The sequence below is a fragment of the Anabrus simplex genome, chromosome 8 (genome assembly GCF_040414725.1).
Source record: "Anabrus simplex isolate iqAnaSimp1 chromosome 8, ASM4041472v1, whole genome shotgun sequence".
NCBI lineage: Eukaryota > Metazoa > Arthropoda > Insecta > Orthoptera > Tettigoniidae > Anabrus > Anabrus simplex.
Window position 1 is genome coordinate 178,327,793 of NC_090272.1, and position 25,973 is coordinate 178,353,765.

A 25,973-nucleotide genomic window follows, 5' to 3' on the forward strand; every position below is an offset into this window, starting at 1 on the left:
ATTAAAAATGATTATAGGAAAAGATGGCAAAGATTTACGGACCCAACTGACCGGGAGGAATACCTGAGCCTAGCCCGGGAAGTACGAAATCGATTGCTGGAAAGGAAGATTGAAAAATGGGAGGAAACTTGCCGTAAAATAATAGAAAACCAGTCAGATCGGGAATTTTGGTGGATTCTCGCAGTAAACGAGTCAGATCGCGAATTTCGGCGGATTATATATCTAAAACAATAAGCATTCATTATAAATTTCAGTATAAAACCGTAGCGAAGCACGGGTATCTTGCTAGTAAATAAATAAATAAATAAATCCCTCCGCATAGGGATGGCATCAGGAAACGATCATTATCGTGAATTCAATCTTACAACTTGTTTATCCCTAAAATGAGAATTTTCCAAATGAATCTATACTGGACTGTTCTTTCAGCTTCGTAACGCTGAATTAACCGTTTCATACAACAAACAGATACACCATACTTATCATAAATAGACATCGGATCTTAAGGTTTTACGTGTTGTTTTTCTTAAGTCCCTGTCAAGCCTATCTGTGACATTTATCCGTTTTAAGTACCTACCGTCACAGCAAATTAAATTTTACAGTGCACTATACACACCTATTTCGACGTCACGACCTAACTTTGCCTTTCTGATTCTGTAAGAACTCTTTTTTTCGCTTCAAATCTTATAAATTTCCTAAAATAAACTGTAGTAATATTACAGAAATAGCAGTAAGCTTTTGAGCTTTCGTCGTGTCAAGAAAATAAGGTGAAATTCTTTACGTTTCGCAGAGAACTTTGGAAATATGAGATTATTGGAGAAGTCTTCCTCGTAAACAGTCGAGATTTTTCTTTCTGAAGACGCTGAACAAAGTTTGGTGTAGGCTGAGTGAACTTTAGGACCAACTATAAAACAATTAGTCACCAAAATTCAGTGTCACTGAATCAATGTTTGTATTTAGAAAAGCAGAGTGACAGATGAAAAGAGCTACAGGTAACGTTGCAGAAATCGTTTGAAAGAAACTGCAAATGGTGCTTGAAAGAAATACGAGATAAACAGTACTGAAAAGTGTGTCAGATATTTTGAATGGTTGGAACACAGATATGTCCGCCTCTGTGGTGTAGTGGTTAGCGTAATTAGCTGCCACCCCCGGAGGCCCGGGTTCGATTCCCGGCTCTGCCACGAAATTTGAAAAGTGGTAAGAGGGCTGGAACGGGGTCCACTCAGCCTCGGGAGGTCAATTGAGTAGAGGTGGGTTCGATTCCCACCTCAGCCATCCTGGAAGTGGTTTTCCGTGGTTTCCCATTTCTCCTCCAGGCGAATGCTGGGATGGTACCTAACTTAAGGCCACGGCCGCTTCCTTCCCTCTTCCTTGCCTATCCCTTCCAATCTTCCCATCCCTCCACAAGGCCCCTGTTCAGCATAGCAGTTGAGGCCGCCTGGGCGAGGTACTGGTCATACTCCCCAGTTGTATCCCCCGACCAAGAGACTGAAGCTCTAGGACACTGCCCTTGAGGCGGTAGAGGTGGGATCCCTCGCTAAGTCCGAGGGAAAAACCGAACCTGGAGGGTAAACAGATGATGATGATGATGATGATGATGATGATGATGATGATGATGATGATGGAACACAGATATACCGAGCTCGATAGCTGCAGTCGCTTAAGTGCGGCCAGTATCCAGTATTCGGGAGATAGTGGGTTCGAAGCCCACTGTCGGCAGCCAATGAAGATGGTTTTCTGTTGTTTCCCATTTTCACACCAGGCAAATGCTGAGGCTGTCTTAATTAAGGACACGGCCGTTTCCTTCCCATTCCTAGCCCATTTCTGATTAATCTTCGCCATAAGACCTGTCTGTGTCTGTGCGACGTAAAGCAACTTGTAAAAAAAAAGAAAAAAAGGAACACAGATATATCAGAAGGTTTGAATCCTGTCAGGGTTTCATTGTTAAAGTACGTTCCAGTCACTTCAGCAGATGTCTGACTCCATGGCTAAATGGTTAGCGTGCTGGCCTTTGGTCACAGGAGTCCCGGGTTCGATTCCCGGCAGAATCAGGAATTGTAACCATTATTGGTTAATTTCGATGGCATGGGGCTGGGTGTATGTGTCGTCCTCAACATCATTTCATCCTCATCACGACTCGCAGATCGCCTACGGGCGTCAAATCAAAATAGCTGCACCTGGCGAGCCGAACATGTCCTCGGACATTCCCGGCACTAAGAGCCATACGCCATTTCATACTTTTACTTCAGCAGATATTGAAAGATCATACTCTACATTCAAACTAATCCTGTCCAGACACACAATTACTCCAGAAGGTTTAGAAATGTTGTTATTGGTTTACTGCGCACAAAATTATGACGGAAACGACTGTGAGGAAGACAATGATGCAAAATAAATTTGTTGTTGTGTTGATTAGCTATTTGCCACTTCTAGTGATTTCATCTCAATCAGATTTATGTTATTATTATTATTATTATTATTATTATTATTATTATTATTATTATTATTATTATTATTATTATTATTATTATTATTGTCCACGCTGGGGTTTTTAGACCTTGACCTATCGTATATTTGTTTGTGTTGTCAGAATGCCTTTTGCAAGTGGCAGATTAGGGCGACTCACTGTAGAGCATGCAGGGGCAACAACTTTAAATTAATCGCTACATACTTATCCAAGGCTCTTGGTAGGGTAGGTCGTGGGACGCTACTGACGAAATTGAGGCTATTGAACTAGACAAAATTGTGGTTGAATGGTTGGCTAAATTTCTAGAAAATAGAATTCAGAGATTTAGAGTAGGTGAAGCATTAATTATCTGATCCTGTAATAATTAACAGCCGTTCCAACAGGGTGGTATTATCGGAGCTTTAGGTTTCATTATACCGGGAAAATTAATGGATCACTTGAAGTTTCAAAGGAAAAAAACATGTTAAATTGTGAAATATTTGCGTTTATTAACAATATTTTCATGGAAAAGTTACCTAATTAATGTGATCTGTCTGTTATTGCTACTCTTAGTTACTTGTGTATGTGTATGTATGTTGGGTATTCAGCTCGAAGACTGGTTTGATTCTCCACAGCTTCACCATCAGCTGTCATAGATCGCCTAAGTGTCGATGAAGGGAAATTAGGAGTGAGATATTTTCCTGTTGCTTTTCTCATTGGGCCAGAAGTTGCTATTACATATCAGTCTGCCAAGCCCACTGAAATGCATTCACCAACCGATCCTATGAGCGATATTTTCACACCATTCATAGCAGGGACTGGCTGCATAAGGAATGGTTACTAGCATCGCTCATACCTCGGTCACTTTTATATTGTCAAAGCCAAGGATGAGACTGAGACAGGTCAACGAAAGTAACAAATTTATTCTAGCCCATACCAGAAGACATAGTGCGCTGTAAACACTACATTACGCCAGCAAAGGCATCTTAGTTACTCAGATATGTTTAATGAAAATAATAATTGTAAATAATAAAACAAATATTTCACAATTTAACATGGTTTTTCATTTGAAAACTCAAGTGGTCCATTCATTTTGCCAGTCAGTGTATGTATAAATAATATATGAATAAAGATCTGGAATCACAGATAAGGCCTTTTGCAGATCGACGGTTCAGAGCAATACTATGGTAACTAGCATTTTTCACATCTTACATTAAAGCACATTTTTTAAAAATGTTCGTGTATGTCATACAGACGGATAGTACATGAAATGTTCTTTTTCATAAGTTGTATACCAACACGAATAGCCGTGAACTATTTGCAGACCAATTCGTACAATAAATGAAGGACCAGAAGTTCATTAACTGATTTTCGCTGGTGGTCTTCAACTTTTGTCAAGTACTATATGATTATTTAAAAAATGTCATTTTTAGCCTCTTTTTTATCATCCTTAGAAGTCTGAGTGTTGAATTTTGATACATTCTGTATTACCTGGAAGCCTCCGTGACTCAGGCAGCAGCGCGCAAGCCTCTCACCACTGAGTTCCGTGGTTCAAATCCCGGTCACTCCATGTGAGATTTGTTCTGGACAAAGTGGAGGTGGGACAGGTTTTTTTCCGGGTACTTCGATTTTCCCCGTCATATTTGATTTCAGAAACACTCTCCAATATTACTTCATTTCATCTCTCAGTCATTAAATCATTGCCCCAGAGGAGTGCGACAGGCTTCGGCAGACGGCACAATTCCTATCCTCGCCGCTAAGTGGGGGCTCCATTCATTCCATTCCTCACCCGATCGAATGACTGGAAACAGGCTATGGATTTGAATTTTTCTGTATTATTTGACAATTTATAAAAGGAATTCCATAAATTTCAGGGACAAGTTGAATGATAACTTTATCTTTAACTTTCGCTCGCGAGGATTTGGTAAGTTGATAAAAATAAAATTGTTCCTCGGTACTGCATTAAGACATTATCTAAAAATTCTTAAACTATAAAAACTCACCGAAAAATAGCTTTTCATTTAGCCCAGAACCTCTTTGTAAACCACGTTCGTGGTATTGCCTTTTAGGGCTAAGATGACCAGGCTACTGGCACTGCTAAATCTGGAATATGCGACATGGAACTCTACACGTGAGACAGTCCTCTTTCAAGTCGAAAAAAAAAAAAAAAGGATTCATTATTTCTGAAGAAGATTCCAAATACCAATTTTCACGTCTCTAACATCTTAGCTTTTGGGATATAAGTATCCTCATAAAGAGAATTTAACTCCCTCTTCACTTATTTTCGATCTCCAGCTTAAGTTGATTTTACGAAAACAAAATGTACGTGTTTCTTTATTTTTAAAGAGGATTACAAACACCAATTTTCACGTCTGTAACATGTTAAGTTTATGAGATATACTGTAGATATACTCATTTTAAAAACTGCCCCACTTCTTGACTGAGTGGTCAGCGTTGAGGCCATCGGTTCACAGGGTTCCGGATTCGATTTCGGGCTGGGTCGGGGATTTTAATCGCGTGTGATTAATTCATCTGGCTCGGAGACAGATTGTTTGTGTCTATCCTAACACTCTCCTCTTCATATTCACTCATCACACCACATTACCAACCACAACAGGAACAAGCAATAGTAATGATATCCCTACACATGGGGTTGGGGTCAGGAAGGGCATCCAGCCTTAAAACAGGGTCAAATCCACATGAGCGATACAGTTCGGGCCCACGATCCTACAGGTGTGGGAAAAGCGGTAGAAGAAGAAGATACTCATTTTAAAAATTTTCCCGCTATTATTTCACCCCCTTCAGTGAATTTTCCAAAACGAGTGTTCATTTATTTTTAAAGGAGATTCCAAGTACCAGTTTTAACGTCTGTAACATCTTCAGTTTCTGAGATATATGTATCCCCATATAAGGAATTTAACTCCTTCCTCACTTTTTCACCCCCACTCACCCCTTAAGTGGATTTTTTGAAAACAAAAATTTATACATACATACATACATACATACATACATACATACATACATACATACATACATACATACATACATACATACATACATTATCATTATAGACTGTTATGCCTTTCAGCGTTCAGTCTGCAAGCCTCTGAGAATTTACTAAACGTCGCCACAATCCTCGATTTGCAACTAGTGTTGTGGCCTCATTTAATTCTATACCTCTTATCTTTAAATCGTTAGAAACCGAGTCTAACCATCTTCGTCTTGGTCTACCTCTACTTCTCTTACCCTCCATAACAGAGTCCATTATTCTCCTAGGTAACCTATCCTCCTCCATTCGCCTCACATGACCCCACCACCGAAGCCACAAATCACAAAAATGTATGTTCTTTTATTTTTAAAGGAGATTCCAAATACGATTTTCATGTCTGTAACATGTTAGGTCTTTGTGATATATTGTAGATAATCTCGCTGCTGTAAGAATACTGGAGCTGACATTGCCATGGTTACGGCAGTTCATTTCTTTATCCGATTCCTAGAGCTGGGGTAGTGTGGTGCCAATATCTTCAAAACGGTTGGTTTTAGGGCCTTAAAACACGGTTTTCCGGCCCTTAGAGCTTACCAAGTTTTGTTCTTTGCGTCAAGGGGCTTAAAATGAGTTTTGTCTTGTCCTTGTACGAAAAGTTCGATTTCGCCTGTATTAGCCTTTTATTTTTTTATTTTTGTATCTCTCCCCGTCGCCCCCTCCTCCAGGAATTGTTTTGAAAATAAAACACATGTTACTCACTGGCAATGTAGCTTTCTATAGGTGAAGTAATTTCTAAAATCGGTTCAATAGTTTTTGAGTCTATCCGTTACAAACAAATATACACTTTTTTCCTCTTTATAATATTAGTATAGATTCAAGCCTACTTTGGGTGCTTGTTATCATGTTCTTGGTAAAGGAAGAGGAAGTGCCATTCAAGGCTGTCCTACCATGATAAGGTGACCTTGCTTATGGGTACACAGAAGAGAGAGCATCACAAGCTACACAATGTTATGAAGATTATGAAAACCACAGTAGATCCTCCTGACATAGTCTCAAAGAAAGTTGAAGCTTCATGCAGGCAGTGTGTGCCAAGGGAAGAGAAAGAAACTGAAGCTTCCACTAGCGGTAAATCTCGATGGTAATAATGTTAATGCCTCTGTGGTGTAGTGGTTAGTGTGATTAGCTGTGGCAGCTTCTGGTAATTTTCAGGAAGGTAATAAAGTAAAAAGTAAAAAATGTGAGTATATAAATTATCGGGTGTGAGATATTGATACATGTTATGTTTATAACAAAAAAATTGCCTCTTCTGGAACACTAAAATTTGTCATTACTTAACAGTAATCAAACCCGAAGCTCAATTTACATCATTAACATTTAAAGGAACAATTAGATATGGAAGAAAGGAAAACGACGAGAATAACCTTAGGGTCAAGAATTAAACATGGAATACATTACCCCAAACCCAACTCGGACATACATTTTAAAATATCTAAATTTACTCATGCAATGAGACCGCGACGAATTCAATTTATAAGCCACTTGGAAAGAATGAATAACTACAGACTTAACTAAATACACAAATTTTTACAAATCAAACGTACGAGATCAAAGTGCTATAAGCAAGTTGAGAAAGACCTCACTGAATTAGGACCACCAAATCTGCACGATAGAAACGTAATCAGAAAAATTGTTCACACAAAGGGGATTGGAGGAAGACGAGAAGAAATCAACAAGACGTACTTGGTCGAAAGAAATAGCAATTACTAGAATTGATGAAAATGAAAAAGTATTGGGCAAAGAGGAAAGCTCAGCAAATGTTGTTTCCGCCTGGTCCTAAGTGGCCCATTCGCGCAGAAGAAGATATATCATTTTTATTTACTTGATGAGTTTTGTTTATGATCAATCAAACCGGATAAACACAACAACTTTACAGCCATATCTGTCCTGAATAATAATCCAGTTCCTAATGAAAATTATGTGTGAACAGTATTGCTTAGTCCAGGCGCGGTCTAATTTCAATGAATAATCTACAAAAAATAAAACAATTTAACGAAAGGAAATGAACGATTGTCTTGATGGAGATTACGGAATGTGTGGGAAACTTCCTTCACGTTAGTAGTAATAGTATAAAGGACAACACATTAATTTGACATATTTCCTTCCTATTGTGCCCTACTGCACTTTAGAGTTCCGTCCAGGCGAAGGCCGGTCTCGAATCCAGAGTACAGTAGTGAACGAACTCTCACGGACGTGAGCTGGTGCACATAGTCTTACCTGAACACAGTCCTCTTCATTCAGCCGGTACAGCGCTCTTCTCAGGGATAACATGGGTATAACGGGGCCACATAAAGATAAAATACTAGGACATGTGCCTACTCAGGTAAGAATTCGCTAAATCAAAATAAAATAAAAAAAATCTAACAGAAACTTCGCTGCATTCATAGTTTAACAAATAGGGATTTATTACACAAAATTGAATTATTTACAAATAAAAGATCATTTCAATATAATATGGTCAAATGACGCTGAGCTGATGACTACCAGTTCACTGCCTTCACGAACTGCAGTACTGCAACAAGCATGTTACAATAGGGTAAGTAACGAAGTTTAGAAAGATGGGTATCTGCTTGATTACACAAAATAATGATTCCCCTAAAAATATACAATGCCTCGCGTCGTCGAACCCCGGTGCAAACAAAAATCACCACCAAATTTACAATGACCTGACTTGGTCACGAACCCTAGTCCTATGACAGGTAAGGTGTCCAAGATACCTATGCCAATAATATGAAAGAATCCAATCAACCCATACAAGGGTGTCAGTATAAAACGGGCCAGTGTTAAAATATTACGTAAAACAAATAGGACATAAAAAGATCACTCCCTGCTTTCAAAACATGAAGGTCGTTTCTTCCCCAGGCACCCTTGACAAGCTGCAGACGACAATAACCAACTCACTAGCCTGTGACGTCAAGCTCAACGACCTCCACCCTCTTCACTTTGCTTGCGGCAGCCCCTAAATTATGAGCACAAATGGTCGACAGGCTAAATTCTTGCCTTTCAAAAGAACACTTCACGTAGTCAGCTGCTAAAGCCCTCATTTAAATATACCTGGGCTATCTGCCCCTGTCTCAATACCTCCAGCGATATAACTCATCTTATTTCCACCTCCCATGGGCTCAACCTTGATACGACAAAGACACAAATCAATATGCGATAAACACATGGCCATACTAGGCCTCTCCAATACGTACTCTCAACTGCGCTGGGCTCTCTCATATCAATCGCTAATCTTATTTCGGCCTCTCATGGGCTCATATCTCTCAATATTCGGACTCGCTCGCTCAATTAGTGAATCTGGGTGAATTACTGGTCATGTCTTGGTCACCACAACACATATCTACGTCTGCAGAAACAAATGCCTAAATGCGATCAAATAAAAGTACCTATCTGTAGACTAACCTCCTATGCCCAAATGAGTTCAATCAGACCCTTACAAAAACACGTACTTTAAAATAACGCAATTACAATGAACCATAACTTCGCTAACAAGGACTATACAAATAACATCTACCTTAAAGTACGGGGTTCGAGTTTGAGGCCTAGCTCTATATTACAAGGGAACTTCTCCTATTACCACAAATCAGTTGACTGACGGCCCCCATATTCCTATCTAAATTTAAATGACATGCTTGAAACAGAATTGGAAAGCTCTGACCTTAATTTAGAAGACATAGCGGAGCGGCCATCCCTGTGGACCACTGGATCTACCACATTCTGATAGACTGCCGAGCTTGCATCGGGTACTGTTGACCACTTGGAGACATTCTTGCTGGTGTGGTGTCTTCGTACAGCTCCCTCTGTAGTCGGAAGGTGTCCTCTTCGATGTTGTGCTGGTCAGGTGCTCCCAACGTTCCTGGATCGATGCCCGTTGTTGTGTTGGCTTCAGCTCCTGGTTGTGGCTTCTTTGGAATGATGCTGTCAAACACTCGTTCTGACTTGATGCTGGGGTAACTGAAAATAAATTCATATATTACAGACTGTCCAAACTCGATGCCTGTTTCCACTACTAGCGTGTCTCACACGTTACACTGACCAAGTCTCGTTCAGAGTTTTAACCTGGTACACAATCGTTTCTTCACTACTCTCAGTCACTGTTCTATCACCCTATCACATGGACAACATATAGTTTTAGAATTCCTAACCTGAGCCAATAATAATTCTAGCATTTCGTCTGCAATCCCTTGACCTCACAGAAATATGGAGCTACTAGTTCATTAGTCTCTTATAAGCAGTACCTCATCTCCCCATAGCATAATCTCACAGGTAAAATCTTCAACTCCTCTGAATATTCCAGTTGATTACTTACATCTTTGCAGAAATAGCAGTACAGGTAGTCGGTGTAGCTTGAAGACAAAGCGTTGTTCTCAGCACCAACACGCAGTATGACGATTCGTTCCCGCAGCCTCTCGGTCCACGAATGACTCTGATATGCCCTGGCGGCCTTAATTTATAATTCCGGGTCGCGTCATCAAGCCGCTTGGCTGCGTGCAATCTTAGCGTGCCCGGGAAACTTTCCCGCATTAATTATATCATGGGCTCAAATTAACGAATGCATTAATTAATGCAGCCCTAATGCCTATCAAAATAAAGCGGAAATAATACAGGTTGCAATTCTTGTCTCAAATCCAATGCAACTCTTCTGTAACCAAAGATATTAATTTATTTCATTCTTCCCTCCTAGAATAAGTTTAGCCGCGAACTGGAAAGCGTCCCCAAACTTCATCAAGAGGCTTGGCTTGGGACATAACTTCTTTTAATGAGTTCTGGAGATTTCTCATAATGACGCTCGCGCTCACTTCACATAAGAACGCTTCTTCTGGACCCCTTTATGACATATACTGTAAGACATCGGCTTCGTGGGTGGCCTAGTATTATTCCAATATCCACTACTCAAATTAATACAATTGCTCTAATGAACCGAATGGTTCACTATGAAATACACAAACGCAATAGGCCTATGCATCATTACCATAGAATGATAACGTGCATTTCATCTATTCTGAACTGAAGCAATGTTGAGTTACTTTCCTGTCGCTAATGTTAGCTGTCCTCGTTCAGCTCACTTCCCACAATAAGGTATTTTATTCATTTTAATGTTGAAAACAATTCCTAGCAGGCAACGTAGGGGTCCTCATACGACGAAAAACGCAAAATTAAGCTATTTCTGCAATTTTGCGGAGAGTTGAAGGGATCAAGGGCCGGGAAAGGTTTCAAATTGTGAGTCTTGGAGTGCTCTATCAAACTTAAAAAAAATAAAAAATCGAAAAGCACTGCCGGCCTAATTCCGGGTAAACAACCTAAAATCGCTTGTTTCTTTACTCGTTCTCTTTTTTATTTTATTTACATAATGTGTTTCTTGGTTCAATCATCATCATCGTCTTCGTACAGCCATGAAGGCCCTTGGAGGGGTGGAAGGTACAGGCTTCCACTATTCGTAACCTCGACACGTGATGGGGTAGAGTGGTTAGCTATACGCTCGGCCGCCTTTGCCGCCAAGAACTAACCTGGTACTCATTTTTGGTGTAGCCTGAGTGAACCTACGGGAGTGGAAATCTCGTTTCTTAAATTTCACGACTTCCTGACTGGGATTCGAACCCACGTCCTTCCGGGCGAACCGAGTACGCATTTACCGCCTCGGCCAGGCAGCCCCTACCCTTGGGCTTTTCTCTTTCATTTTTTTGAAAAATCTCCACACCAAATGTAGTTTTAAGGGCTAAAGTGAAACTCTGCATTGACTCATATCGGCCGTGATCTAATCGACGGATAACTATGATTAGGGCCCAGATTCATATGCACTAAATCTCCAAAAAATATGCATGCACATATGCACTAAAAATGTTGAAAATATGCACTTAAAAACAAAATACACTTACCAAACGTATTATTTAATTTTAACTCAGTGTTAAATTGATAAACATGTTTCATTGCTTACAAAATGATGCATGGCAGTGGGTTATGAACAGTTTTTCAATGTTTTCAGGGTTAAATGACAGAATTAATTTATACGTCACAAATGATCGTCCTCCGTCGATGGGCGTAACTAGGCAATACTTGTACACTGGCACTGACTGCTTAGAATATTCTTCTGGCAAAGACTGCCTGATTCTACTTATGTAGTTACTTATGGATTGAATGTCTGAAAGAAGGAAATAGCTGTTGTGAAAAGGATCATTATCCGCCTGCGATACTGAAAGCATTTTCCTTTATCAGGGAAGGCTTCTCGTATTGCCAAGAGATGTACAACATATATAGAGTTCATTAGATTTTTCATTTCGTTCATAAATCTTAGATAATTAATCACACATAAGATAAAATACATCTAAATATGCACTAACGTTCAAAATATGCACTTGCGTATGCGCATGTGCATTTTTAGAATATCCCGCCCCTAACGATGATTAAGAAAAGGATTGTAATTTTTAGCAGTAGCGTAGCCAGGATCGGCCGATGGTTTTTTTATGGTTACATAATGATTGTAGATCACAATGAAGGTGCATGCATGACTTGTCATTACAAGGGCAATAATATAAGTGAATTACAGATCTGTTGGTTCTACAGTCATGTCTCTGAATGTTTATTTAGTGTATTGTCAGTTCCTGTTTATTTTCTTTTTCGTAAAAATTCCATTCTTGTGGGGGGGGGGGGGTGGCTGTAACCCCCAGTAATCTCCCCTCCTGGCTACGCCCGTGATTTGTAGAAAGAAATAAAGAATATATTCTCATACATTATTGTATTTTATTTACCTAAATTTCGTAGCTCATATCCCTTAGGATGTTTTCAACACTGAGTTGTTTGTCTGAAGAACTAGAACTGTGGAGTTTTTACGCGTGTCCATTTAGCTTTCTCAGTTGGGAAACAGCATTAAAAGATCAAGTGCAATGAAGTTATTTGTCAAAGCTTTAATTTGGAGGTAGCTTCTGTATATTTTACTAGGAATTTAAAGGTTCGATCCCAGGATCGTTTAAGGAGTTCAGTCCTCGTCTCAACTTCGGATAGCAGGTGGGTTCGAACAGAGTCCAGTTTAACGGCCGGGTGCTCTTTCTGGCGCTAACCCTAACTGCGCGGCGAACTCGCTCGATTGTAGTTGGCATTATGGTATGTTTTGTTTATACGAAGACGAACACAAACAATCGGGGGGCTGATAACCTTGATGTACGTCCCATAAAACAACAATCACCATCACAAACAGCCAGTCCCCGAGTCAAAGGAATTAACCAGGCAATCCCCGACCAGACCAGGAATCGAAACCTGGACTATGTTATTTGAAGTCCACGATGCTGTCCATTAATCCGAGGAGCCAGACTCGTAATTCTGATGAGTAGTATTGTGACTCACAAATCGAATATGGTCCTTGAGGAAGGATTTTTTTGAACGCATGCTAAATAACTGCAGTTTTCTTTTATGTGATTATAACGATATTTTTACAGCGCCCGACTCGTTGGCTGAATGGTCACCGTACTGCCCTTCGGTTCAGAGGGTCCCGGGTTCGATCCCCGGCCAGGTCAGGGATTTTAATAGCTTCTGATTAATTTTTCTGCCCCGGGGCCTGGGTGTTTGTGTATGTTCCAACACTCTTCTCTTCACAGTCATAAAACATGCCACACTACCAACCACCACAGAAACACGCAATAGTAATTACATCCCTCCATATAGGGTTTTGCGTCAAGAAGGGCATCCGGTCGTAAAACTGAGCCAAATCACCATGTGCGACGCAGTTCGCACCCGTGATCCCACATGTGTGGGAAAAAGCGGTAGAAAAAGAAAAGAAAAGAAAAGAAAGGAAGTTTGAAGACCGTTGACTGAAGAGGAAACACTGTGGGAAGAAACGGTATTATACATTCAGTGCTGGCCGAGAGATGCAGTGACTTGACTGTGAACACGACTCCGATGGATGGTGCTCTATACGGCTGACATACTCTTACCGAAGAGCACCGTTAACCGTACAGTACAGTACTAATGGCCTAGTGCACGAAGCCTTTTTAGAGTAATAAGTATTTTAGATTTGTCCTACTTGTTTAAATGAAACTTCTTCTTGAGACGCCTTCTCCTAGCCAGCTCCGAACGTGATGTTGCAGCATGGAAAGCATCTTCTGGAGGGCAGTTGTGCCATCTTCGGATGTCCTTCAATTCGAACTTTGTTGTCGTACACTTTGATCTTTCCAAAACTGCCGGGCTTTCTGGTCATAGCAGCGTTCAAAGCATCACCCTCCCCCCCCCCCCCTCCGCGGTGATCCGAATGAGGGAATAGAAACTCTGGATAATAATTTTACGTTAAACAGAGCCATGCCATATCCATAAAGGGATATCCTTCAGGATTTTAATGCAGTGGTTTCCCGTTGCCTTCCGCATCCGAATGCCGTTGACCAGTTGTAGGTTCTTCCGCCTTTTGGGACCATTTCCTGTCCCAAGGACAATAGAGTGTCCTAATCTCTACCCGCTCATCCAGCCTCAAGGGGACTGTTGGCACTTGGTAGAGGGGATCTTCTTATACCGGAAGATACTGGTCCTTAAATGAAACTGCGAAGCATTATTCCTGATTATTATTTAAATCCCTGATTATTGTCGGTTGAAGTTAAACAGTCAAGTTCGAGCGGTTCCCAAATCTAAACAGTGATTAGCAGTGAAGGTAAAATGACTGCCAGAATTGAAGATGATTTTGAAGATGAACTGCAGTATCTGGAATATCTGGAACAGAATGGGAATGAGCGCAAAGGATAATAAGTGGAGAGAGGAGACGCCTTTTAAAAAACTGAGTCATATAATATTTGTGGAAAGGTTTCGTATATCTAAACAAGCAGTTTCATATCTTCCGAAATCGATACAAAATAACCTATAATTTCCAAAGCAGGGAAATCGTCCTGTTTCCGTTATCAGTCTGCGATTTTATTCCATGTTTCGTCTTTCATTTCTATGGTGACTCCATGTGTCTTTATTTTCAATGACGACTTTGTGTCTGATAACTAATTCTGCTACAATATCGGTTTCAACATTGGAAAAATTAGACGACTTTTCTCTCTTTTGTTCTTCCATGTTGCTAGAAGTGAAGAATTGAATATTCTTCCGACTAACAAAGGAAACAGGAAATCACCGTAGCGCTTTCATAATTCTCGGTCCGCAAGCAAACTTCACGGAAGTGTTTAATTCCACGACCAACTAAACGAGCTTAAGTAATCAGTCTAGAGCCCGGATTTTTATCCATTAATAGGTTAGAATGCAAATTTACTGAAGCGAATAGCAAGTATAATCTACCTTCACAACGATTAAGCTACCGGGTTTGCATAAATATTAGGGGTACGGCCCATCAGAACCCCTACGATTTATATTACTCTTGCTACATTATGGAAGAGCGGGTGGCTGACACTTTCTCCTAACCAAATTAGTTTGGAATCTAACGTGTTACTGCATAAAAATCCGGGCTTTACTAATCACTGATTAAAGAATGGTGTTGCACGATTCCTTGTACCCAGTCGTTAAATTTAAAACGCGTTTAGTCTAATCTTCAACAAGGTTGAGGTACTTGGCCTCAAGAGTTTGCATACAGCCAAGCATTACATCTTTGTGAAGAGTTCCTTGTTTCGTACACAGCTTTCGATAGAACACTTCGTTTGGGTCAGAATTAGATATGCTCGGTGATTAATGTTAAGTGAGGATGGTTGCCAGTTGTACTTCCTCTTAAAACAACAATTACCACCTTGCATTGAGGTACTGTTTGTAGCCTATTAGTAATGTGATTTTTATGAGTAACTGTTCAATAATGAATCTGCTATATTCGCTTTTCAGGGGACAGTTTTACATAATTTCAACTATGAAGGTTTCCAACACTGAAAACTCTTCATCAAGATGGAGAGAGTGGTTAGTTCTTTTCCAGGTGTCTTTACCTCTAGAAATTTACCTCGCGCTCATTTTTGTAAGCAGACTGGGATATCTTTGCGCAGTTGTGGACGCAAACCGTGTATATTTGCGTGCTGAAGCACCGCTATTGAAACTGGTCGCTGTATCGTAACCACTTAAATTATTGGTTCCGTGTACCTCAGTCACGGTCAAGGTTATTTTGAAGAACAATTTCTTTTACTGTCGGAGGATAAAATTGCATGAACTCCTAAAGGAAATAGTGTACATGCAACGAATTAAAGTTTCTTATTTTTCTCTCTTCTTATCCTTTGCCTTTAAAGCTCAGTCTTATCTTCGGTCTCGGGAATAAAGAAATCTTCTTTAGGGCTGTCTTGGTCCAAAAACAAAGCAATGAAAAGAAAAGGGAAGTCATCATCACTATCATCATCTAACACGGTTTAGAGCTGGTTCTACCATCCACTGGTAAACTATAGTAAAAAGGAAACAAAGCAAAGCAATCTCTGTGCAGGCCATGATGATCCTTGGAGTGATGGAAGGTAAAGGTTTTCACTATTCGCAACCTTGGCACTTGGTCGGATAGAGTGGTCGGATCACGCCCGGCTCCCCTTTTCCCCCAAGAATTAACCAGGTACTCATTTTGGTGTAGGCTGAGTGAACATGAGGGCCTTGTGCACCTCCAGAAGTGGAAATCTCATTTCTTAAGTTTTTCGAGGGGCTGCCTGGCCGAGGCGGTAAAGGCGTGCTCGGTTCGCCCGGAAGGACGTGGGTTCGAATCCCCGTCAGGAAGTGGTAAAATTTAAGAAACGAGATTTCCACTTCCGGAGGTGCATATGGCCCTGAGGTTCACTCAGTCTACACCACAAATGAGTACCAGGTTAATTCCTGGGGGCAAAGGCGGCCGGACGTAGAGCTAACCACTCTACCCCATCACGTGCCGAGGTTAACAATGATGGAAGCCTTTACCTTCCACTCCTTCAAGGGTCTTCATGTCCTGTACGGAGGCGACTTTGCTTTGCTTTGCTTAAGTTTTTCGACTTCCTGACGGGGAATCGAAGCCACGTCCTTCCGGGCGAACCGTGCACGCCTTTATCACCTCGATCAGGCAGTCCCTGTTAAACTTCAGTAAAACCTCCTTAATGCACTCCGACTTTTAACGCTTTGTCGTACATTACGCATTTTTAATACGGTCCGTCGACGTTTCACATGTAATTCTGCATAATATTACCCCTTTATAAAGGCTTCCAAATCCCGCTTATAACGCTCTTTTTTGGGGGGTCGAAATATTAGAAAAAACATGGGGAATTAATAGTTGCTGTGCCCGTACTAGCGGCCATTGCAACTCGAGTGCTTGGTATAAAATTCACCCTCTACCCAAAGAAACTCTCTGGCCAGCAGCGTTCGACTTTCATTTCCAAGAATGGAATTTATTTCTCAAAAGAATCCATGTCAATGTAGAAGTTGAGAGATGTTAATTTAGGGAATTTTGTATCATTTGATAATGATATAGTGACGCCTTTAGTAGGTTTTCTTTTTTTTGCTATTGGTTTTACGTCGCACCGACACAGATAGGTCTTATTGCGACGATGGGATAGGAAAGGGCTAGGAGTGGGAAGGAAGCGGCCGTGGCCTTAATTAAGGTACAGCCCCAGCATTTTCCTGGTGTGAAAATGGGAAACTACGGAAAACCATCTTTAGGGCTGCCGATAGTGGGGTTCAAACTTACTATCTCCCGAATACTGGACACTGGCCGCATTTAAGCGACTGCAGCTATAGAGCTGGGTGCCTTTAGTAGGAACCCAAGTCTATTGCACATGTTGATCAGTGGTGAGCCTATACAACAAGTAGCACAGTTCAAAAACCTAGGCCAGATCTCAAGAGAAAACCCTCAATGTCACACTGAAATAAAAACACGAACAACAATAGCAAGGCAAGCCTTCAGAGATAAGCAGTCCCTACCATGTCAGAAAGCAATATACCTCATCTTACGTAAATGAATAATGAAATCTTATGTTTGGTTTGTTGTGTTGAGACCTGGACGTTAACCAAGAGTGATATTAAGAGACTAGAAGCCTTTGAGATGTGGTGTTGGTGTCGGTTGCAACGGATAAGTTGGGTGGAGAAGAAGACCTGAACATTGTCCAAGAAAAGAGACAGCTGTTGAGTCAGATTAGGAATAGTCAACTTTCTTGGATGGAACATAGGCTTCGACATAGGACTTTTTTAAAATTGCCTTACGTCGCACCGACACAGATAGGTCTTATGGCGACGATGGGACAGGAAATGGCTAGGAGTGGAAAGGAAGTGGCCGTGGCCTTAATTGGCGTGAAAATAGGAAACCACGGAAAACCATCTTCAGGTCTGCCGACAGTGGGGTTCGAACCCACTATCTCCCGAATACTGGATATTGGCTGCACTTCAGCACTACAGCTATCGAGTTCGGTGACATAGGAATGTGTTGATGGAAATTTTGGAACGTAAAATACCAGAAGAACGCCCTCGTGGAAGACCAAGGAAGACATTCATGATGGCATTTCTTGTGAACTCAGGATGCAGGAGCTATGCAGACGCAAAACGTACTGCACAGGATCGACCCAGTTGGAGAAGACTCGTCGCAGGTGCAAACCAGTCAGAGTGAATTACTCTGAGAAAAAGATAGTGACCTCAGAAACACGTTACTTCAATGAAATGATTGAGGATCATGCTGCCGCTGCTGCCCAAGATGAAGTGGAATCTGCAGAGGAGGATGTACCCACACGGAACGGAACAATAAATCAGTTTCGGAAGTACACCAGTGTTCCTCCTAGCGGAGTGTTATTTGATGGTAACAGTTACTATAATAATGTTATTTCCATTAAGTCCACTAACTACTTGTAGAGTTTTCTGGGACGCCGAGGTGCCGGAATTTATTCCCGCAGGAGTTCTTTTACGTGCCAGTAAATCTACTGACAAGAGGCCACTCAGGGAGAATCTCTAGAGAGTATGAAAAGTCCACAGTTCCACATCTTCAGGCAAGCAACGCAGTGTTGAAAACATCCTAGGGATATGAGCTACGAATTTTAGGTACATAAAATATAATAACGTGCGAGAATATATTCTTTATTTATTCCTAAATTTACAATCCTTTCCTTAATCATCGTTATCCGATCGATTAAATTATCAGTTTGCCTTTTTTCTACCCCTACGAGCGCTAATGTGAGTCAACGCATTGATTCACTTGAACACCACTACAGGCTCTAATGTGAGTCAATGCATTGTTTCACTTAAACAACACTGCAAGCGCTAATGTGAGTCAATGCATTGTTTCACTTAAACACCACTACAAGGTCTAATGTGAGTCACTGCATTGTTTCACTTAAACACTACTACAAGCTCTAATGTGAGTCAATGCATTGTTTCACTTAAACACCACTACAAGCTCTAATGTGAGTCAATGCATTGTATCACTTAAACACCAATACAAGCTCTAATGTGAGTCAATGCATTGTTTCACTTAAACACCACTACAAGCGCTAATGTGAGTCAATGCATTGTTTCACTTAAACACCACTACAAGCTCTAATGTGAGTCAATGCATTGTTTCACTTAAACACCACTACAAGCGCTAATGTGAGTCAATGCATTGTTTCACTTAAACACCACTACAAGCGCTAATGTGCGTCAATGCATTGTATCACTTAAACAACACTACAAGCGCTAATGTGAGTCAATGCATTGTTTCACTTAAACACCACTACAAGCGCTAATGTGAGTCAATGTATTGTTTCACTTAAACAACACTACAAGCGCTAATGTGAGTCAATGCATTGTTTCACTTAAACAACACTACAAGCGCTAATGTGAGTCAATGCATTGTTTCACTTAAACACCACTACAAGCGCTAATGTGAGTCAATGCATTGTTTCACTTAAACAACACTACAAGCGCTAATGTGAGTCAATGCATTGTTTCACTTAAACACCACTACAAGCGCTAATGTGAGTCAATGCATTGTTTCACTTAAACACCACTACAAGCGCTAATGTGAGTCAATGCATTGTTTCACTTAAACACCAATACAAGCGCTAATGTGAGTCAATGCATTGTTTCACTTAAACACCAATACAAGCGCTAATGTGAGTCAATGCATTGTTTCACTTAAACACCACTACAAGCGCTAATGTGAGTCAACGCAGAGTTTCATTTAAGCCCTTATAACCACATTCGGTGTGGACATTTAAAAAAACGCCTGAGGTTATTGAACCAAGGAACACATTACTAAAATATCTAAACACGGTAATGTGGCTAGGATTTGAATCAAAAAGAAAACGAGTAAAGAAACAAGCGATTTTAGGCTGTTTTTACGGAACTGCGTTTAGACTGGAAGTGATTTTCGAAGTTTGTCTTTTTAAAGTATGAAGGCTTTCACGGCCGGTGTCAATATAATAAAATTCTTCCGGGCTGTTATGCCGTGGTCCACTCCTCTCGCTTCTCCCAGACGTTTCGACTACTGCTGCGGTAGTCTCGCCAGCCGGATACAGGAGAGCGTATCTACACGACGCCACAGAAGATGACTACCGCAGCAGTAGTCGAAACGTCTGGGAGAAGCGAGAGGAGTGGACCACGGCATAACAGCCCGGAAGAATTTTATTATATTTTGTCTTTTTAGTTTGATAGAGCTATCCAAGACTAACAATCTGAAATCTTCCCGGGCCCTTTAGCTCTTCAACTTTCGGAACAATGAGGAAAAGGAAAAGTCCTCTCAGTTTTAATTACTGCGTTGATGGGGTGAAAGTTCCCTTTGAGTATCATTGTAAATACCTAGGTATTAATATAAGGAAAGACCTTCTTTGTGGTAATCACATAAATATGATTGTAAATAAAGGGTACAGATCTCTGGACATGGTTATGAGGGTATTTAGGGGTTGTAGTACGGATATAAAGGAGAGAGCATATTTGTCTCCGGTGAGACCTCAGCTTGAGTATAGTTCCAGTGTATGGGAACCTCACCAGGATTACTTGATTCAGGAACTGGAAAAAAATCCAAAGAAAATCAGCTCGATTTGTTCTGGGCGATTTCCGACAAAAGAGTAGCATTACAAAAATGTTGCAAACTTTGGGCTGGGAAGACTTGGGAGAAAGGAGACGAGCTGCTCAACTAAGTGGTATGTTCCGAGCTATCAGTGGAGAGATGGCGTGGGAGGACATCAGTAGACAAATAAGTTTGGATGGTGTCTTTAAAAGTAGGAAGGATCACAATATCAAGATAAAGTTGGAATTCAAGAGGACAAATTGGGGCAAATATTCGTTTATAGGAAGGGGAATTAGGGATTGGAGATGTTCAATAAATTTCCAATTTCTTTGCAATCATTTAAGAAAAGGCTAGGAAAACAACAGATAGGGAATCTGCCACACCTGGGCGACTGCCCTAAATGCAGATCAGTAGTGATTGATTGATTGATTGATTGATTGATTGATTGATTGATTGATTGATTGATTGATTGATTGATTTTACGTTTTTGTAGTGTGGGGACCCCTACTTTGTCTGCTAAGATGTTTTCAACATTAAAAAGGCACAGAACAGCGAGACCATTTTATGCCTTTTTAAGGTCCCTACTGTCCTCCAATTATTTTTGGCCAAATTTCAGCAAAGACTCTGTATACACATGCGTGTGTCCGGGTAGGAGGTGGGGGATGGAGAAGACTTGCTCTCTTCACTTGGAAGGACATGGTTAAGTTAGGGTGTATTCTGCCTGAAGGCAGGTCCGAACCTCCGCAGAGGTGTACCGTTTACGTACGGTAGAGTGGCCAGTTCATTTCCGCACCAACAGCGTGTGGCAACCCATCCAGATCTTGACCACGCCCGATGTTGCTTAACTTTGGAGATCTCACGATATCCGGTGTTTCAACGGCTACGGCCATTAGAGGAAGGAGATGGAATTTAGAAATTAAACTTTCAATTCTGGACATGGCAGTGGGGTTCACTTCACCTATGCTAGAAGTCAGACACGTGTTGATCTCTGAAGGCAAAGGTGATTGGCAACAGAGTTAATCACTCTATGCTACATTGTGCCGAGCGTTTACAGTAATCTATATAAATAAAGTTGGAGGGGTTGTCCGCTGTCTGTAATTTCGTTTATATTGCCAATTTTTCCGATATTTATCCATTTTAGGTCAACTCAAGACCGTATCAGCAGTTTTTAGCTTTCGTGTCTGTCTGTCTGTCTGTCTGTCTGTCTGTCTGTCTGTCTGTCTTTCTGTCTGTTTGACTGCCCGTCTGTTCTACCATCACGGAGAAACGGCTAGAAGGATCTCGACCAAACTTTGTATTTTGAGCAAACTATACTCATCCAGGAACAGATTAAATATGCGAATGATTAAAAATCACTGAACAGACTGGGGTTTTATAGGAAAACCAGAACATGTATTTCTTTTTCAACTGTCTCTTATACTATTGATTTTCTGTAAAATCCGTAGGCGGTATGTGAAACATCCCTTAATTTTAAACAACTTTCGTTATGTACATAATTTTGTTTACTCTTCAAATGACGGAAAAAATTACTATTTTTTGCTGTTTTCGTGCTCTGCCTTGGAGGACGGACACACTCGCAGACCGACAAGGAACGTAACGGTCATCATGGTAACGTCTCTGGCAGGGAAGTAACGTAATGCCAGTTTCGTCATCATTCCTGTAAACTTCGTATCTTCACAATTTAGTGAGGGAGATTTCATTCTTCCAATACACACACTTGGTATTTACATATTTGTCCTATCCGTCTGTCCTCAGTTATTATCCTATTTTTAATTAATGTTGATTTTCTTAACTGTATTATTTTCTTGCTTAATTTCTCCATATGTATGCGAGTGCTAATCCCGAAACCTGAACACTCTTTCCTTTGAGGAAAAAATCCAAACTGTTCAAATGTGTAACATTTTGGCCCCGAAAAATATCGAAATATGGGGGAAATTTCAATGGCGGTGCAGATCTTCGTTTCGGGGTAATTGGTGGCTAAACTAGTTGTATCACAAAACAAATAACACAATCGTCGCTCAATTTGGAGAGATGTGCAAATTTAGTCCTATGACATTTTGTCGTATCTCGATCCCTTATACGTTATGTAGAGCTGTATTTCTCGATTATTATCAGATCTCTCCAACTCGATTGTGACTGCCATTAGGGAAAGGGCCTGTCTTTATAATGAAAACTCTCCATATCCATTGTGAACGACAGTAGGCAAGTGAGCCTGCCGCTATAGCAGAAACTCTCGAGCTCGATTGTGAATGACAGTAGAGAACATGGCTTGCCATTATCATCAGAAGTCCCTAACGCGCATTTTACATCGGAAACCACATATGGGGTGTTTCTCGGATAACGCTAAGAGACATACAATTTAATATAATCTTACTCACTGCGTGTACAGTAATTTACATAGAAATCCGTAAACATTTCGGAAGACCGTAGCGAAGCACGGGTACATTTGCTAGTATTTTATAATTATCATCAGAAACACAGGTCCGGCTCCATGTCTAAATGGTTAGCATGCCGATCTTGGTCACAGGGGTCCCGGGCTCGATTCCCGGCTGGGTCGGGAATTTTAACCATCATTGGTTAATTTCGCTGGCACAGGGACTGGGTATATGTGTCGTCTTCATCATCATTTCATCATCATGACGCGCGTCAAATCAAAAGACCTGGCGAGCCGAACATGTCCTCGGACACTCCCGCCACTAAAAGCCATACGCCATTTAATTTCTATCAGAAACACTCCATTGTTGTCATCATAATGCATTCCATCGATCTTTAAAAACTGTTGGAAGTAGGAACAATAGCATTGCATGCTTCACTAACAGTGGTTTCGATCATTGAAGAGGAGCAGAATGAATTTAAGAAATGAAAAATAAAATCACGAGTAAGAACCGAGTAGTAATAAATAGCGTTCTATGACAACAAGATGATAAAATATCTCATAGATTGAAATATTTTATTCAGAAAACTGGACAACAAAATTCCGAACTGTGCAAGTCAATAAAACGTTGGAATTCTTCTGAAGCAGCCTTCCACGAGGTTTACAATTAACGTTGAATGGTGCAAAAACAGCTGATTCGTCCTTCCTTTGAACGAGCGGACAAAGCGGAGATTTGTTTTCAGATTCTGGTCACGTACTTGCAAACATGGACCAAAGCACTGTGTACATCTGTGAGGTACCGCGTTCTCGCATGTACAGTATGTGTTGAGTTCTGCTTTAGTTATATCTCAAACTTGGATTACTACTGTCCTGGGAGTTCCACGTTCGGATATGTCCTAAAACCCCAGACTGACTTCAGTGATCTCCAGTCGACGTGCTACAAAACAAATGATCTAACATGACGTGACCAGATCTACCATTTACAGTATCTTACTTTCTTTTTCTTTCTTTCTTTCTTTCTTTCTTTCTTTCTTTCTTTCTTTCTTTCTTTCCTTCCTTCTGTTACGAAGATTCCGTGGTTTGCAGAGGTCTATATACTACAATCAAAAGATTAATTAAAAGCTTTAAAATCAAGGTTATATTTCTTTTGGACATTTGTTTTTTCAAATGAAAGATTTTAACAAAACCAGTCGCTCAGCGACAGTACAATAATTGAATACAGTTTTACAAGTGTTATTTGAACACTATTGCTCCAGTTAAGGAGACAGGCCTCCCAATTTCCTTTACAGAGAATATCTACAAGGATAGAAAGAGCATCGATGACTCGCTTAGTAATTGCAACACGACTAGAACACTGATACACGTTACTCTTTTTTTCTCGAAACACACACACACACACACACGGATAAGAATTTTCCGAGATACTACATACTTACATGTTTTTTTTAAAAAAAATAGGGGGATGAAAGATCATAAATTATATGTACACATGTTGTCTCCTCCAAGTTGTAAGACGAAATAGACGCAGTACTGCGAGTTTCCGCTATAGCTAGCGAACGGAAGTAGCATGATATCTCAGCAAAAAACATACGCGTGAGCTTGCATACACGCAAGTCAGACACAATGATGGATACCGCAATTCAAATCCTGGCAACTTATGCCGTCAGGAAGGGCATCCGGCTAGATAATGTTATGACGATCGCGCAGGTCCCTCGCCTAGCATTTGCTATTTTTTTACGGCTTCCGACTGTAGGAGTTCGAACCTGCTATCTCCCGAAGTAGCGGGAATGATTGAAGAGTGTTGAGGGTGATTCATTTGTCGGATGTAGGCGTTAAGCTGTGTGCAGGCTTCTTCGGTAGGAGTAGGCTATGTGCCGGCACTGGGATATCTAGTTATAAAACCCGCTACAACAAATTTATCGCGTATACTGCGATTTAAAATCCTAGTCAGGAAGGGTAACCGGTCGTAAAACTATTGTGTATGATCTAAGAGGCGGGGTGTGTGTGTGTGTTTCGAGAAAAAAAGAGTAACGTGTATCAGTGTTCTAGTCGTGTTGCAATTACTAAGCGAGTGACCTAGGAGAATGCTCTATAAATGTCTAGGAGACTGAGCTCCGAACCTAATATCATTACTGCCTTATCGAGGCAACTTTCAACTCAAACTCGACTCATGGGTAACCCTTAAATATTATTGGTCCCAGACTTCAACTGCATCCACTCATATAGTCCTAAAATGTAAACACGCAAAATATTACAACTCTTTTATGAAAAACATTGCCATAAATCAAGGGTATCCCAAGGACTAATGGCAGAGTGCTGTTACATCTTATCGAATACCGTGTGGTACCGACTCTTTGTGTCAAACTAGGATTCTCACCTCTCATCTAGGAGCAGTTGGCTAGCTACATCATTTCAAGTTGCTAACATCGCCGAGCAATCCCAAGAATCCCTTCCGTGCACTTCAACCACCATCCTATCTTTCCACTGGAGGACACACCATCGACAATCCTTAACACCTAGCTGCACTACGAACATATCAAGAAATGGAATTCCTAAATATCTAAGGACATCCTTCTGACACCTAAATAATGACTTAAATGCTCAGTGGAAATACGAACTATGACTGTGTTATGGAAATATTGAAACTTGAATACAAAGTCAAATGTTCGGAACTGTTACTGAAAATCCACTCTATCATTTGCCTACATAATAGAATTGAAATTCAAATAACTCCCCATTTATTTTAACATCAATTATGTTGTTACACGCCATTCTATTTCCGAACAGGATCCGCCTCATATAAATGTGAGCACCTGTTATCACGCCAGACAGTTTTATACCTGCCGCTCTCGTCTGGCTTACAAGTGAGCAAACAAATATCGCCACGGACGGCCTTTTACTTCAGCACAATTCTTGTATTATCACTATCAGACAATTTATCGGTCAACATTGTTGCCATCATGAATGAACTGAAGTCTAATGGGATCTGTGGAATATGATATGCGTTTCACTGGTATTAATGGAGTTATTAGATGAACAAAGCATCCCTCTGGAGATAGGATTCTATTCAGTGTTCAAACCATGGACCTTACCATATCTCAAAACATTCTGTCCTGACGATTATCCCCGCTCCTTTTTACAAGGAAACCTTATTTATCTACTGTTACCTCTGGGATATCTACTAGGAACGTGTTTCACTGAGTCGGACGGTTTCATAACTACATGGACAAATAGAACACCGACAGTG